Source organism: Miniopterus schreibersii, assembly GCF_964146895.1.
Source record: "Miniopterus schreibersii genome assembly, chromosome: 1".
Classification (NCBI taxonomy): Eukaryota; Metazoa; Chordata; class Mammalia; order Chiroptera; family Miniopteridae; genus Miniopterus; species Miniopterus schreibersii.
This window is the reverse complement of record NC_138101.1, coordinates 120113779-120130275: the sequence shown is the minus strand read 5'-3', so window position 1 is coordinate 120130275 and position 16497 is coordinate 120113779. Positions and strand designations below refer to the sequence as shown.

The window sequence follows — 16497 nt, the reverse complement described above, 5'->3', positions numbered from 1 at the left end:
AGGCACCTTTGATGATGTACATAAATACATTCACAAAAATTGAAGGCATTGAGTGAATAAATGCGCTGTTTCATGTAAGCAGAGCCAGGCCTAAGCAACCAACCACAATGGCCTCAAAAAATTGCCCATGAAGAGTGATTTTCTCCAAATCTCCATATCTTTAAAATTATATTCATTTTTCCTAGAAAGATAGGTAATTATCAAAAGATAGGAATCTGTAAGATGTTCTTTCTTCATTTTTAGTTCATTGAACCACACCTACTTTTGAAATATAACAGCTACTTAAATAGTGTTCAAACAAGAAGGGAAATCAATTTTAAGAAATGTCTTCCAATGTTTGGTAAATTACTAGTTCTGGTATATTGGGGACATTGGGACAATGAACTGTAACACTAGTGGACTGACCTCAACTGTGTCCATCAACCATCCCAAGTGCCTTAGTTTCTCTGTTGAGCTTGTACTTTGAAATGGCCACTTTGGCTAGAAAAATGATTGAAGCACAGTGCCTGCTCTCAAGATGTTCAAAGTCTAAGAGAGGAAGACAGACATGTAAACAGACAGCAAGAATAAAATGTGATGAAGCCTATAGTGGACTTTTGCATAGAGGGTGATGGGGAAGCACAGATTAGAGGGAGTCCAACTTCCTGGAGGTGTCAGAAAAGGCTTCATAGAACACAGGACTTCTCAACTGGGTCTGGAAGGATCTGGAAGAATTTGCCAAGCAGAGAAGAGTAATGCAGATTTCAAGCAGAAGGAAAAGAATAGGTGAAGGCACAAAAATTAAAGAAAGGTGTATCCATCAGAATAGTATGGTGAGAGTCCCCAAATCTCGGTAGCTGGTTTCTCAAGCCCACCTGCTGGCAGAGCAGCTGCCATTTTGCACTTTGCTGGTCACTTTAGGGAGGGGAATCCAGCCAGGTCTTGCACCAGCACTTAATTGCCCTGCCCTGGAAGGGACACACTACCACTCTCAAGTTATCCGCCAGAGCTAGTGACAGCCTCACGCAACCACAAGGGGTCCAGAAAGTGCAATCTTATGTGCCCAGAAGGGAGAAAGCCAAATGGGTTTGGCCAAGAGCGCTGATGACCACTGCAGAGGTGCCACAGAAGGTGAGTGTTCAGTGGTGCTGGCAGGGGTGGGGGGGAGGGGGGTGTTAGAGCACAGTGAGCAGAGAGGGGAAGACAGATGGGGTTGAGGAAGCTTGAAGAATCTGTCTTTGAAAGTCCTTGACTGTCCTTCCTTTGAGCCCAAGAATAAAAATGTTAAGTGCTTCAAGTGTGACAATCAGGGTTAAGAACATTGCCACCCTTCCCTCCCACCCCAGAATTTCTGAAATGGCTCTGTCACCTACAGAAATTGTATGGGCTCCTGGTTGCTTTTCTAATCCTGGTGGAGCACAGCCTTAACCACGACAGAACACTGTACACCTGTGAAGGAATTCAGACAAGGAGCTCCAGAGAAAATTGCAGTATCACTTCTAACATTCCTACTTTTGAAGTCAGCAACAGATTTCAATTTCTAGTCATTAACAAATCTTTAAGTCTGGGGTGAAGTCCTAAGGATGTGCAGAAGACGGACTAATTACCAGCATTCTGAAATGCACTCTACTGCTCAGACATCCCAGTCCAACAGAACAGTGTCCCTGAATCACGTTATTGGTGAGCAGGTGGGCACACCATGCAAACGTGACTTAGCAAACAGCCTGGCACAGGAAACAAGCCAACAAGTAATTCTGTTTGTCAGTGGGTCTTATGAGAGCTGTTTACCATAGGGCTACAGCCAAAGGGGGTGCAATATAGGGGTATTTTAAAACACAACATGTGTTGCAATATTGGTGCTGGAACCAGAGCAAGGTGCTGTTCAAAATAAAAGAACCGAGGTCTTATCTGATGTCTCACACACTCCTTGACTTCAGGCATTTTCCAGTCCCTTCTTCAAATGAGGACAACATATGGGATGGATGAGATAACATATGCAAAGCACCATGGACTTCTCAGAAAAAAAAGCAGTCAATAAACATGAGGTATTAATAGTATGCCTTTTTTTTTTTAATAGCTGTCACATCTGGCTCTTTGGGGGGGGGGGTGCCTGGATTATAAGGTGAAGGATTTAAAAAGAAAAAATATCCTACCAAAACACACCCACCCACAAGACTTCCTCTAAATTGACACATGTATATTAGATGTAAATAATCTTGGACTGACACAGATTCTTGTTTCTGGCAGGGATTTTCTAGCTGAAGGAAACCTATCAATAAGCCAGGTCCTGCTCATGCATGACCCCGAGAGTGTCTTGCCACTGTGAGTATGAACTCTTCCAAACCAACCATGAAAATCTGTAACCAGAAACATATAGTTTTTATATTTAAGTCAGAGACCTACAAGTGGAGACCAATATTTTTACAAAAACAAATGGCGTGTAGCTTAATTTTTTTTAAAGGGATATGCTCCTTCAAGTTGACAAAGTGCTCCTGTGAGCCACCGTGGTTCTTCTGTTTCTCCAAGTGTTTCTAAAAATGAGGAAAGCTATAGGCAAAGGATCCACTCACAAGTTACCAGGCAAAAAATTCAATTAAGTGCTTCTCAGCATTCCTGGCCCAACTGCTCTTTCCAGGGTTCACATATTGAGGTGTCTGTGGAATCTGCACCCCAGATGTTTAACTACCAGCCTCAAGAAGAGCCTTTCTCCTAATTAAGTTTACACAGAAACTGAGCAAAGGGCAGAGGGAGGAACTGGGGGTCTGAGTGGCCCTGGAGCTCCTCGGGGGGGAGGCACCCCCACCCCAGTCATTCTCCTCCCTGGAGAGGTTGGGTTTCCAAATCTCAGACAGCTATCCTTTCCCCTCAAGGTTAACAAAGCTGTTTCCCACTGAACCAGCCAGAAACCACACTGGAAGTGGGTTTATTTTTACCCCAGGCTTTGTCATTTATTATTACTGAAAAAACTAAGAGATAGCTTTTGGCTGAATACCTCATGTAATATTCAAGATCTCCATGTAGGATTTGGCCTTCTGTCTGCCGCTTTTATCTTTTTGGAGTGGCCCTCTCCTCCTTTCTGCCAGTGTTCCTCATTGGCAAGGATATTTGTATTCAAAATGAGAAGCCATCTCTCCTGGTCAGGTGCCTAAGGGATCCTGTGATGATATCATAATGCAGCCCTTGTGACATCATAGCCTTTTTATGGAAACAAATCATTGGTACTTCAGATGACGTGGTATATTTAACCACTGGGGGGGTGGGGAAAATTTATCTCTTGTGTATTTCTTCAGCACACAGACTTAGCAGCAAAAACTTGCTTTACTAAAGGGTCTTCCTTCTGGATTCAGATATACTTCAATTCTGCAGGGTATCTTTTCCCTGGTCTGCAAGATGAAACTTGTACTACCTGCTGATTTGGTGCCACAAGACCCGTGTGAAGCATTTGTGATTCCCCCTTATTTTCTGTTACATTCAGACTATTTATTCAAGTCCTCTGTTCATGGAACTGGGCGTATATCTCCTTTTCTCATCTTCCTTTTTAGTCAAGCAAACTTGATTGGAGCCTCTCAGAGCAAATCCAGAATGACTGTAGAAATTGGTTATCATGTACTTAACACTGCGCTCAGCCCCAGTCTCATCCCTTTGTTGTTTCCAAATTTAACTTCAAGCTCCTTCCTCTTCCCAGTTGATTTTTCCCAAGCACCCAACTATTACCTCCTGCTCTTCTCAAACCCAACAAGCACTTCTTTCTAGAGGACTTCTGACAGATGAGGACACTAAAACACCAGAACTGGCCAAGGGCACAAATCTACACAGAGGAGAATGGAGCCCACAGTACAGCCCTAGCCCAAAGCAAAACCTGCCTAACTATACCGCCTCCGAGGAAATGGTTAATAGAAAGGAGCGCTTTGGGTGAAGGTCAAGAGTAACCAGCCATGACCTTTACACATCAAATTACAATTCTCATCTAAAAATCCTAACAGCAAAACCTATGTTTCTCATATAAAAACCTTTATTTATAAACAAGTACTTAAGCCAAATTCAGAAACAAAATACCTTGGAAAAAGCTTGAGGCCTGTTAGATTACTCTCTGACTCTGAGAACGGCACTGGGGCCAGGGTCCTGCATGGGGGACTGGGGGTCCTATTCTGCGAGTAATATGGGGAAGCAGTAGCAGTAACTCAGTGGAAACAGTAACGAGGTGAGCCTATTATGTTCAGCTGCCTGCCTTCTGAGGAATAGGGGTTCCCCAACTATCACCCCGTGCCCTGACTCTTCACACCCTTACCAAGGACACATTCGCTTATGGCATTCCCTTAGGAGGATTAATTCACCAGGCAATGAAAACCCAAGATTCTGGGTGTATGGCTCTGATTTTGAATCAAGGCAGCCTTCCCGATGCCCAGTTATAGGTCAGAAATCCAGCCTTGTCCCTGAGGTTGCTCCGAGATGTCCCCTGATTGGCCAGGCACAGAGCTCCAATTTATTCTTCATTACCAAACCAGCATATTTCACACCAAGTAAACAACCACTGTATAAGAATTCTATCCTAAACCCTCCTATAGATCCCTGGCAGAAGGTCAGTAGGGCTTTTTCCTCTGGTGCTTGGCTGACTCAGATCTCTTCTCTCTCAGTGGCTGCCTTGAGGAGGCCGAGGTTCCAGATTTTCTGGTTTCAAAATAAATTGGCAGAAATCTGAAGTGATGCCAATACCGCCCTCCTGCCCGCAGGCAGCTGGGTCCCAGTGGGAGGTCTCTTAGCAACCAGGCTCAAATCAAATATTTGGGCATCTGGACACATTCTGATTGGAATGAGCTCATGAACAAAAACTTCTCTTTCCCTCAACCCAGCTACTGAGGGTTATGGAGAGATGCTGAGCCCCTCAGTTGCCTCCTGTGCTGGTTGAACCTGTGACTCACGTGGAACATTAAATGAGCAGCAGCCCTGACCTGCAGGCCAGGGATCCAACTTCTAATCCTGGCTTGACATGTATCCTTGGACGAGACACCGGAACTTTCTTGTTGCTGTGGCCACATAAAGCCCAAAGTTTTCATCTGACCCTGTGCAGGCAGCCTTTTCACCAGAAATCAGAGTATTCATGGCTCCCAGAGGGCAGGAGCTCCAACTCAAGCCAGAAATGAACCAGGAGGAAGGAGAGTTTCGGGGTGCTCTCCTCCTCCCCCCACCATCTCCTCCTCCCCCTAAACTTCCCTGCAAATGACAAATGGCAAATGGGAGGGAGAAGGGCGCAAATGGGTGGTAGCCAAGAGAGTTTCCCATCTTTTACTTTCCAACCCTGATTCCCAGGTTCATGCCATCCCAGTACACTCAGAAAAGACTAAATACATCAAATTTGGTTTTGGATACTATCCTCAATTCAAAATGATATCCTCAAGGACAGGGGAGGCTTTCTCTCAGCTTTTATATCTGCAAAATGGAGCTTTTAAATCCTGGTTTCCTGATGTCCTGAGAGATGAGCTGGTCAGGGCTTCCCTCCCTCAGCCAGCATAACCACCCCACCTACACTATTATTAATTATTGATTGTATCCTCCCATTGGCCACTCCTGTGGTTTATTTCTGTTTGCACAGATGTCTAACCTCTTCATTGAGCCCCCAAAGGCATATGTCCTGTCTTGTAGCTCTTGTGCCTTTCAAGTCACCTAACCCACAGCCCTGGGGGCAGGTAGTGCTGGGTCCTAAAGAAACACATTGAATTGAATGAACACCCAACCCTCATGGGCCTGAGGATGCTCAAACAGGGCAGCTTGAAGAGCTCCTGCCAATAGGAAAGGCCATTTTTTCTTTCAATGAAAAGAGAAGTCAGAGGGCAGGGAGCAGTGAAAAGAGCCTGGGCTCTGGAATCAGCACCATCAGTTGGCCTCAGCCACCCTCTAACTATTGGGCAAGTGGCATAAGCTATGTCAGTCTCCATTTCCATCTGGAAAATGGAAATACAATAGTATTTCTTTTACTAGGTTGTTCTAAGAAAATTAACTAGTAACTATAAAGCATCTAACACAAAGGCAGTCAATAAATGGTGGATCTTATTGCTGTATGGACTCTTTTATCCAATCATTTGATCATTAAATAAAAGCATATTTGGGTTATTTAGTTCTGATTACAAAATTATTTTAGTTATCTCTCTTAAAAGTTGCAAGAGAGTATGGAGTGAGGTCATCAAGCACTCCAGCTTCTATGGCTTAATATAAATCGCATTACCATTTTTAAATCACCCCTTGGTTTAAAAAAATAAGTGTCTGTGGCCACAATAACTTATAGAGCATTTATTAAAACAATTTCTGTCCAAGGAAATATGGAAGTTAATGACCAGGATTTAACAGTGACCCTGCATTTCATCTTGCACAACCTCCTTCCCTGATCTGCTTTGGATACAGCCTGAGCTTTCCTCTGGGAGACTCGGGGTCAGTTTTTGTTGACTGTGTTAATATTATAGAAAATGCCAGACTTCAGAAAGCACTGAAATAAGCACTACTCCTTCTGAAAAAGCCTGACAATAGACACATTTTATTCTTTTCACTGTCATCAGCAAACGAAGAAGCCAGCATTATCTTATAGCCCAAAACCGGAACCAGCCCAAGTGTTCAGCAGGCCTGGGCCAGGTTTTCACAAAGCAATGAAATATGATACTTTCACTTAAGGCAGATTCTAGTCAAAATAATACCAAGGGAAGAACTAAAACAAAAATAACAATGATTGTATCAATCTAACGACCAGGTTTATAAAATAATAAAAGGGAGTAGGACCTTCTAAATAGTAGAGGCTGTTATGAAGATTTGGGCTTGACCCCCAAGAGTACACTTTTCTAATATGTTTTTATTTTAAAGTCATGCATTTGGATTAAGTGCTTGGTTATCTTTACAAAGTAATTTTTCTCCTATTCAATGTTTATTGAGCATCTTCTATGCACCAGGCATTTTTGGGGAAACAACAGTGAAAAAAATAAATTTGCCATCCTCATGGAACTTACATTCTAGTGTACGACAGAGATAATAAACAAACGTGTTACTATACCACTTTACCAAAAAGATTCACATTTAAATTTTACAGCCACGCTGTTGAGTAGCTAGGGTTTCATGAATACATCTGGTAGGTAAGGGAACGAACCTGGCCAACATCAACTAGTTAGCAAGTGAGAGACCCAGGATCTGAACCTAGGTCATCTGCTACTTTCACTTCTGGCAATGGCAGACTAAGTAATTCAGATCAACCCTCCTACCAAGAACAACTTAAAAAGCTGGATGAAATATTTGTTTTATTTTCTTAAAAGTATAAAAAAATAAAAAGGTAGTAAACAAATATCTGCCAAATTTCAGAGATGACAAACCCACCCGCTCATGGGTGGGTAGCTCACAAAGCTTTTTTCCGAAGGTCTTTGTCAATCTGGAAAAAAAACAACTTTGAAAATAAGATCTTGTTTTGATAGCCTCACAAGGCCAAAGCCCAGAGCCTGCCAAAGTTGGGGATTCAGATAAACCACACTCCATTTTAAACCCTGGGTGGGGGAGAAGGGGGAATATCTATCCCTCAGTCTTACAGACAGGTTCACTTCACCACTGAGTCCAGAAACTCATAAGCTTTACACTTGGATTAAGGTGGTTTCAGATGGGGAGTGCCCTCAACAACTGGCAGACACAAGTGAAAAGCCTCTCTAGAAAGATATTCTACCATTATTCATACATGCATACATGCGAACATGACATATACATGACAGTGGGGATACATTCTGAGAAATGTGTCATTAGACAATTCTATCATTGTGAGAACCTCATGGAGCACACTTACACAAACCTGGACGGTAGAGCCCACTGCACACCTAGGCTACATGGTACAGCCTGTTGCTCCCAGGCTACAAACCTATACCGCACATCACTGTACAAAACAACAAGAGATCGAATCAAGCGCAGAGAAAATGTTGCAATCAGGAAATGTGGTAAACAGGAGAGGTATGAGGCTGCTGCGAGCATAACACCGCATACTGTGTTTACAGCAAATTTTTTTATATGTAAGTAGAAAGAGTACACTCTAAAATGATAAAAATTATAGTAAATACATAAACTAGTAACATAGTTGCTTAATATGATTACCAAGTATTATGTACTGTACATGATTGTATGTGCTATGCTTTTATATGACTGGCAGTAGGTTTGTTCACACCAGCATCACCACACACACATGAGTAATTGTTGCAGTTGACATCCCAGTGGCTACGACATTACTAGGCGACAGGAATCTTTCAGCTCCGTTATAATCTTATGTCAGGTGTATGATCCCTTGTGGCCTGAAACATTGCTATGCAGTGGATGACTCTGTATGTTTGTGTGTTTCAATGACTAATGCTTACTAAGAGAATTGAAGCACCCAAGAAAACAGGGCATTATGAGCAGGAATAATAATAGAAACAGCTAAGAGTGGAAACAGGCCCACAAAAACTTTAGAAATGGGAATGCTTAGACACAGACTATAAAACAATGCTACTTACTCTATTCAGAAACATAAACGCCACACTTGTAAATTTTGACAGGGAACTGGAAACTATAGAAAATGACATAAAATTTTTTTAAAAGATCCAGATAGAAATTCTCAAACGGGGAAATACAGTCATTGAAGTTAAAGAATCCAATGACTGGGTTCACAGCAGATTATCACAGCTGAAGTAAGAATCAGTGACCTGGAAGATATGTCAGAAAAAAGCTATCCAGAATTCAGCTTGAAAAGGGGAAAAAAGAAAAATATTAAAAAGAGAATACATTTAAAAGGTCTAACATACATTTAATTTGGCATCCAGAGTGGAAAGAGATATTGGAACAAAGGCAATATTTGAAGAGATAATAGCCAAGAATTTTCTAGAATTGATGACTGACATCAACTCAGTTTGAAAAGCCCAACAAATCCCAAGCAACACGAATTTTTGAAAAATCTACACTTAGGCACAACATAGAGAAAGTGTAAACAATGAAAACCAAAGTGAAATCTTAAACCTGGAGCATGTGCGGCTTACTCTGGCTTTCTCCCCACTCTCTCAAGGCCTCAGCATGGACCCTGGTGTTTCTCCACTTGCCCCCCTCCCCTGGGTGTGTGACAACCTACATCAAGTTTTAAGTGGCCCTCTTTTTACATAAGCTGAAACACTGCTTGTTTCCAGAACATTTCTAAAAGCTACAAGTTAGTAGTGATCAGAAGAATGAAACAAGCCATTTAAACAAGCGGGCCAAGAAGAGTGAATTTTTAATTCATAAAAGCAAACAAATCAGGAAGGGCCAGGTGAAGGTGAGGACAATACACATTACTACAGGAAGTCAAATGTTAATCTGTGAGTGAGGCAATGCTACCAAGAGCGTATCAGGACTACTGACACCCACGAAGACTGTCTAGCTCACTAGGAAAAAGAAAAACTTCATCTTGTTTCTTTAACCTTCTCCCATGATACATTATCTGCTGCAGGTTGTAGCAATATGAAGATTATTTAAATCTAGGATGAAAATGCACTTACATGAAATTACAGCATATTGAGTCCTTTCAAGAAGTACAACCCTGTGCTTGGTACTAAGCACCAGCCCTACTGAGCATGGAAGAGATGACCATGACCCTGAAGTCACAGTGCTATGGCACATCCCCCATTCTACACCAAAACAGCCTTCCTGGGGTCTCTAGCTCCTGTTCTCAACTTAGCGAAGCCCTGTGATCCTGCTCATGGATGGGTAGGACATAGTTGAAAGGCCGCTAGGCCAGAAGTCAGGATACTAGATTCTGGACTAGATGGTCCAGGTTCAGCCCTGAGATGATCCAGGCCCAGTGCCTCAGCGGCAAGGCAAAGAGGTTAGAACAGAACAAATGATGGGGGATGCAGGGGTCATAGGGCTGGACATGTTCCGCTAAATCTCTGGTAGTTGTGAGCTGTGTAGTTAAAAACAGCTCCAGGCAATTCTGACAGGTCCAATCCCAGAAGCAGTCCACGCACAAGAGTGAGGTTCCCTGACGCCCCCCGTAGAAGGAGATGTGCTGCAATGTCCCCTGCACCCTCTATACCCCCTCTCCTGCTTCTGTTTCTGCCTCTGTCAGAGCCCAAGAAGTGGAGTTTAGACAACAGTTCCCCTCTGGCTCTTGCACCACTCTTGACACATTTAGTCACCACAACAAATGAGTTGTAAACCAAGCTGCAGCCCCCAAAGCCACTCTGTGCAAAGCAGATCCCATAGCAAGCTAATTAGTGATCAAAATGCAGCTCTAAGCCGCTTTATCACCAATCTGAGCTGACAGCTCAGGGACACCCACAGGGCTGTCACGGGCCATCTCTCATTCCTATCAGTCTCTCCCCCCCCCCCCCCATGGCCTTACTGCCATGCTCTGCCTCAATTTCCAGCCTGTGGTCCTATCTCATGTCCCCTGTTACACCAGGAGCTTTTTATTGAGCACCCACGCTCTGCACATGAAATGGTACCCAGAGGTAATCCCCTTCATTTTGGGGACTCTTTATAGTTTCTCAGGAGTGTTCATATTGTGGAAAGCCTCAGTTATGAAATGGTGGATTACATGGCCTCGGGAGGATTTGGGGGTTAAAGACAAGTGACTTGCTGTCCCTTTAAGCAGTTATATAAATCTCTCCTATAATCACTGGCTGCAGCCCTACAGGGGAGCACAAAATAGCCACCTCCCAGCTGAATCTGTGCCCAGGAAGAAGAGCCACCTTCATTGTCCTCAGGTGTTCCCAGAGTGGCTTTGCTGCTCCGTCCCTGTCCGTGGGCCATGTACTTCGGTTGGCTTTGCCAATTGTGAGGATGAATTTACACCAGTTCATTCATCCACAGCCTTGGTTAGCTCCCTGCCCTGTAACCAGTGGCAGACACTTAAAGCATGTCTGGCTGTTGGCTGCAGCCGTGGAAAAGAGCAAAGCTCACTGGTTTAGACTTGGCCAAACCTGTTCTTAGTGTGCCGAGGACAGATGGACCTGCCATACAGGTATCCTTAGCACTTGGCAATTCTGTGATTCCTACAGGCTCAAATAACCAGAAATCACAATCCTGCAGCCCATGGGCTCAGTTGAGCCTATAGATAAGACTTGTTTTGGCCAGAGACTGTTTTTGTTTTAAGTTGCCAACCTGTAAAATGTAGGTGATTTCATACAAACATCTGGATTCCTTGCTGCTCTTTAAAATCAGAAGCTCTAGCAACACTTCTGATGAACTGTCACCACTTGGCTGAAGAGTCCTGCTTGTTGAGGCAGTACACATCAGTCAGAGTCTGCCAGAGGCCGAGCCAGGTTTCTGCGGGACCTGAAGCTTATGTAACTTGGGGGTGACGGCTCTTAAAAAAATAGATCAAAATTATAACTATAAAATTGCTATTGCTCCTCCACGGACCTGAGCAAGGGATGGGTGTAGAAGCTTACACATCATGAGCTTCCACAATCAATGCACCTCAGGCCCCACCCCGGCCTCTGGCTTCAACCCCCAGCACAGTGTCTACGTGTGCTGCCTGCCTGGCTGGCCAGAGAAGTGTCTGAGTCTGTGATCTCTTATCTACACCTTGTGGCCAACAGTTCCTGCCCCCATTCCTCCTGATTTCCAGTATAAACACAGCTGGCACTGGCACTGGCCCTGTGAGGCGGGCCCCACCCTCCCTAAAACTCTAGTAACTAAACTGAAGGATGACTTCATTTATTTTAAAAGATAGTAAAAAGAAGTTTTAAGTGAACGTTAAAAGGAGATGAGAGCTTAAGCGTCTACCTGGAGTTAATATAGAAAGTTATTGCTTACCATCATGGAGATCTAGAAACAGCACAGAAAGATGGGGAGGACACTAAATGCCTGTGAGGCCACAGCCTAATTTTCATTCCATCTGGGATGCTCATTGGCTCCCAAGTGTCCATTGGCCTGTAAATGACCTTATTCTGGGAGTGGCATGGAAGGGAGATGTACCAAAAAAATATTTTCCAAATGGTGGCAAACTGTATTGCCACAATTAGGTTAGAAATGAGATAATCAGCAATACCTATTGAGCACCTACTACTGCATATTAGGCCACCTCCTGGATACTCAGTATTGTGCCGGATGGCACGCGGTGGCTGCTCTGTGGGTATGTGCAGCCTACTTTCAGAAACAGGCACCACAGAAGACAGTTAGATGACAGGGAAATGTCATAAAGGCTTGGAATTCAGAGGCCAGATTGGAAAGATGTTTCCAGAATAGAGCAGACCACAGGAGCCCTGGATATACAGGAAGCAGCACTGAGGAAATTCCAGAGGGGGACCAGGAGGTCTGAGACTGGAGGGCCTGAGGATGAGCTGGGAGCAAAGAGAAATGAAAAGTAGGTAGGGAACCCATCAGGAATTCTAGTTAAAGGTCTTTGGAGTGTCTGACTTAGTGATAGAGGACAATAAATATAATAAAAATGCATGTGGGCCATAAAAGATAGCAAAATCTAAAAGCTGTAATTTATCAACCAGCAATAACCACTATTAACATTTTGGCATGTTTTCTTCCCTTTTATTTCTAAACATTTTTTTTTCCAAAAATGGCACAAGTGTTTTTACTAAATATTTTTACTAAATATTATATCATGAGGCTTTCCCCATGTCAATGAATATTCTGTGAAAACATGATGTTCCCCCATCAAGTACCCGGGCCTGGAATGGGTCCTCGGCCATGCCCTCCACCTCCGACCACGGACCCCACAAAGTGAGCGAGCTTAGGGCCTTGGTCAGAAGGTATAAGCAGGATCCGAGCTCTGCACACCTGGGAGGTGCGCTTCCTGAGGGAGTGGGTAAAACACCACCACTACTCATAAAACTAAATCAGAAGAAAATATCCAAGGAAGAGAAAATATTTATTAGGAGGGAGGAAGAAAACATAAAAACAGAGAAACCATCACGTGAGGAAAGTGATCTAGAAACTGACAGTGAAGGTGTGCTTGAACCAGATGCCACACCCCTCAAGAAATGGGAGATGAAAATGTAGAGATAACCAAGGAGATGATGGATTAGGCGAATGACAAAAGAGAGGCTGCCACTTGTGCCCTAAATGACAGTGGACTTTGTTCACAGGTGCCATCAAGCTGAATACTCACTTGGACATTCTGTATGCCAAGAGAGCCAGTGTCTTCACCAAATTACAGAAGCCAAATGCTGCCATCTGAGACTGCAGCAGAGCTATTGAATAATCCTGATTCAGGGCAGCTTGGCAAGGGGTGAGGGACAGCACATAGACTCCTGTGCCATGCAGAAGAAGCGGCCCATGACCTTGCCCTTGCATGTAAATTGGATTATGATGAAGATGCTAGTGCAATGCTGAAGGAAATTCAGCCAAGGGCCCAGAAAATTGCAGAACATCCAAGAAAGTAAGACAAACAGGAGCTCGCTGTGTTTCTTTTCCAGGTGGCTGGGGGGGGGGGGGGGCGGGGGGGAGCATGTCAGGAATTGGATGGGGCTTGCCTGAATGGCAGCAATGCCTGAGCTCAAGGAAATTCTTAGTGGTCCAGAGGTTCTTGCAGCCATACAGGATCCAGAAGTCATGGTGAACCTCCAGGATGTGTCCCAGAACCCTGCAAAAATGTAAAAATATCAGAGCAACCCAAAGGTTATGAATCTCATCTTTAAATTGTCTGCCAAATTTGGAGGTCAAGCATAATGCCCTTCTGTCAAATAAAGCCCTTGCTGAAGGAAGAGCAACTTAGATCACCCATTGGATGATATTCATCCAGACAATGTTTTCCTACTAGGAATTACAAACTTTAAACACTTTCAAACTTTAAAAATATTTAGAAACAAATGAAAATAAAAGGGTGTGTTAATTTCTACATTTTTCTTTACCAATAAAAAGGAAACACAGTGTTCACTACTTGCATAATATTCCATTTTCCTGATGTATCATAATGTTATTAATGATTGTTCTCTGTTGAACGTTTAAGTTGCCTCCAATTTTTCATTATTATAAGTAATGCTGCAATGAACATCCCAGGCTATATAGATCAGTCTGCACCTGTATGGTTACTTTGTGATATGACATTATCAGAGCAAAGGATATGAGTGTTTTTAGGACTCTTGATATACATTAACAACTTGTTTTTTTTAAAAAGGATTTTACCAATTTACACATTCATCCAGAGTACAAGAAAAGGCTGGTTTTCCTGCACATATACCCTAGAGTTAACTATTATTTTTTTAATCTTTACTAATTTGATAAATAAAAAATGAAATCACAGAATCATATCTAAATAATCATTTTTATCACTTGTATGTTTGAAATAATTATTTTTATTAATGTGTATTCCTATGAATTATCTTTTGCTTTTTTTTATTTCACAAAGCATTTGTCATTTTACATTTTAAAGCTCTTAATATATTTGATTTAGCTTGTTGTTATGTTTTAATTTTGCTTGATATTTTGACAAAAAAATGTTTTACATTTTATGTAATTCAATCTACTGATCTTTCCCTTTTTAATTTCTTCCACTGATTTTTTTTTTTTAATTACAGTATTCTTTTCTACTCTGAGATCCCTTATGTTTTCTTTTGGATTTTTTTATGGTTTCATTTTTACATTTCTCTGTTAATCCATCTGGAATTCACTTTGACATGCCTTTACCTTCTATGGTGAAAGTAAATATAATTTGAGACTTCTCCCAGGTAGTCCATTTCCCCACCATCATTTATTAAATGATTCATTAAATAAATTCATCGCTTTAGGAATGATTTGTAAAGTTCCTTTGTCATATACTCTTGCGTGTTTTGGGACAGCTTCATGGCTGGCTTCTCTGTGTTTTACTATTTATGTCTTAATTACTGTAAATTTACAAATCACATATGAGAACTTTTTGTGGTTTCAGAGATATTTTGTGCATGTGCTTTCATAAATAATTCTACTTGAAATTAAGACGATCCATTTCTCTTGTTTCTTTTTCCCTAGTTAGTACTCATGTAAAAGACAGCTAATCATGTAAAAAGATAAGCATTCTGAGAGAGATGTCTGGACTAAACCTAAGAAAGGATCCTGTGATTCTGTGCCTCCTCTTTAGTGAAAGAAATTTAAAATAAAAAGCTTGGTCTGACACTGCTGGTGGGAATGCAGACTGGTGCAACCACTATGGAAAACAATATGGAGGTTCCTCAAAAAATTAAAAATGGAGCTGCCTTTTGACCCAGTGATCCCACTCCTAGGAATGTATCCTAGGAATCCTGAAACATTCATCAGAAAGGATATATGCACCCCGATGTTCATAGCAGCACAGTTTACAATAGCTAAGATCTGGAAACAGCCCAAGTGCCCATCAGTAGATGAGTGGATAAAAAAGCTGTGGAACATTTACACCATGGAATACTATGCAGCTGTAAAGAAGAAGAATCTCTTACTCTTTGGGACAGTATGGATGGACCTGGAGAATATTATGCTAAGTGAAATAAGCCAGACAGAGAAAGATAAATATCACATGATCTCGCTTATACGTGGAATCTAAAGAACTTAATAAACTGATGAACAGAATAGATTCAATGACATGGAAGCATACTTGAGACTGATGAATGTCAGAGGGATGGAGGAGGGCGGGTGGGTGGAGGGGGAGAGAGTAACCAAAGAATTTATATGCATATATGCACAACCCAAGGACACGGACAATGGTGGGGAGAGGGACTAGGGAGGGGGAAGGAACGGGGTGGAACGGGTCATTGGGGAGAAAAGGGAACATCTGTAATATTTTAAACAATAATAAAATTTTTAAAATTAAAAAATTAAATAAATAAAAATTAAAAAAATTAAAAAATAAAATAAAAAGCTTGGTCTGGTTATTACAGTGGAACACTCACTGAATTGGAAAAAATGAGAACAACATGGTAGTGAAATCTTAAGTTTGTTTTGATTTATTTTTTAAATTGGAAATGTGTGTTAATGTCAAGGAAACCTGCTTCTGCAAACAAAGCCGAGCCTTGGAGGTAGAAAGTTGGGATATTTGGAACTTTACTTTCTTAAACCAAAACCTTTGGGGATGAGCAGTGAATCTGTAGAAGTGGAGATGAATGCATTTATTTTACTTTTTTTTTTTAATTTTTTTGTGTGTGTTTATTTTTGTTTAAAATATTACACATATCCCTTTTTCTCCCCAATGACCCATTCCACCCCTTCTCACCCCCCTCCCCAGTCCCTCTCCCCACCATTGTCCCTGTCCTTGGGTTGTGCATATATGCATATAAATTCTTTGGTTACTCTCTCCCCCTCCACCCACCCGCCCTCCTCCATCCCTCTGACATTCATCAGTCTCATCTATGCTTCCATGTCATTGAATCTATTCTGTTCATCAGCTTATTAAGTTCTTTAGATTCCACATATAAGTGAGATCATGTGATGTTTGCCTTTCGTTGCCTGGCTTATTTCACTTAGCATAATATTCTCCAGGTCCATCCATACTGTCCCAAAGGGTGCGAGGTCCTTCTTTACAGCTGCGTAGTATTCCATGGTGTAAATGTCCCACAGCTTTTTTATCCACTCATCTACTGATGGGCACTTGGGCTG

At 42.2% G+C, this 16497-nt stretch overlaps 1 pseudogene across 1 annotated transcript; it reads left to right on the top strand.

The window, feature by feature from the left end:
* The first annotated feature begins 12642 nt into the window (after positions 1-12642).
* Positions 12643-13337, top strand: LOC308547610 (putative protein FAM10A4 pseudogene; annotated as a pseudogene). The gene has a single exon. The product of its transcript is annotated as a putative protein FAM10A4 pseudogene (transcript).
* Positions 13338-16497: the final 3160 nt, after the last annotated feature.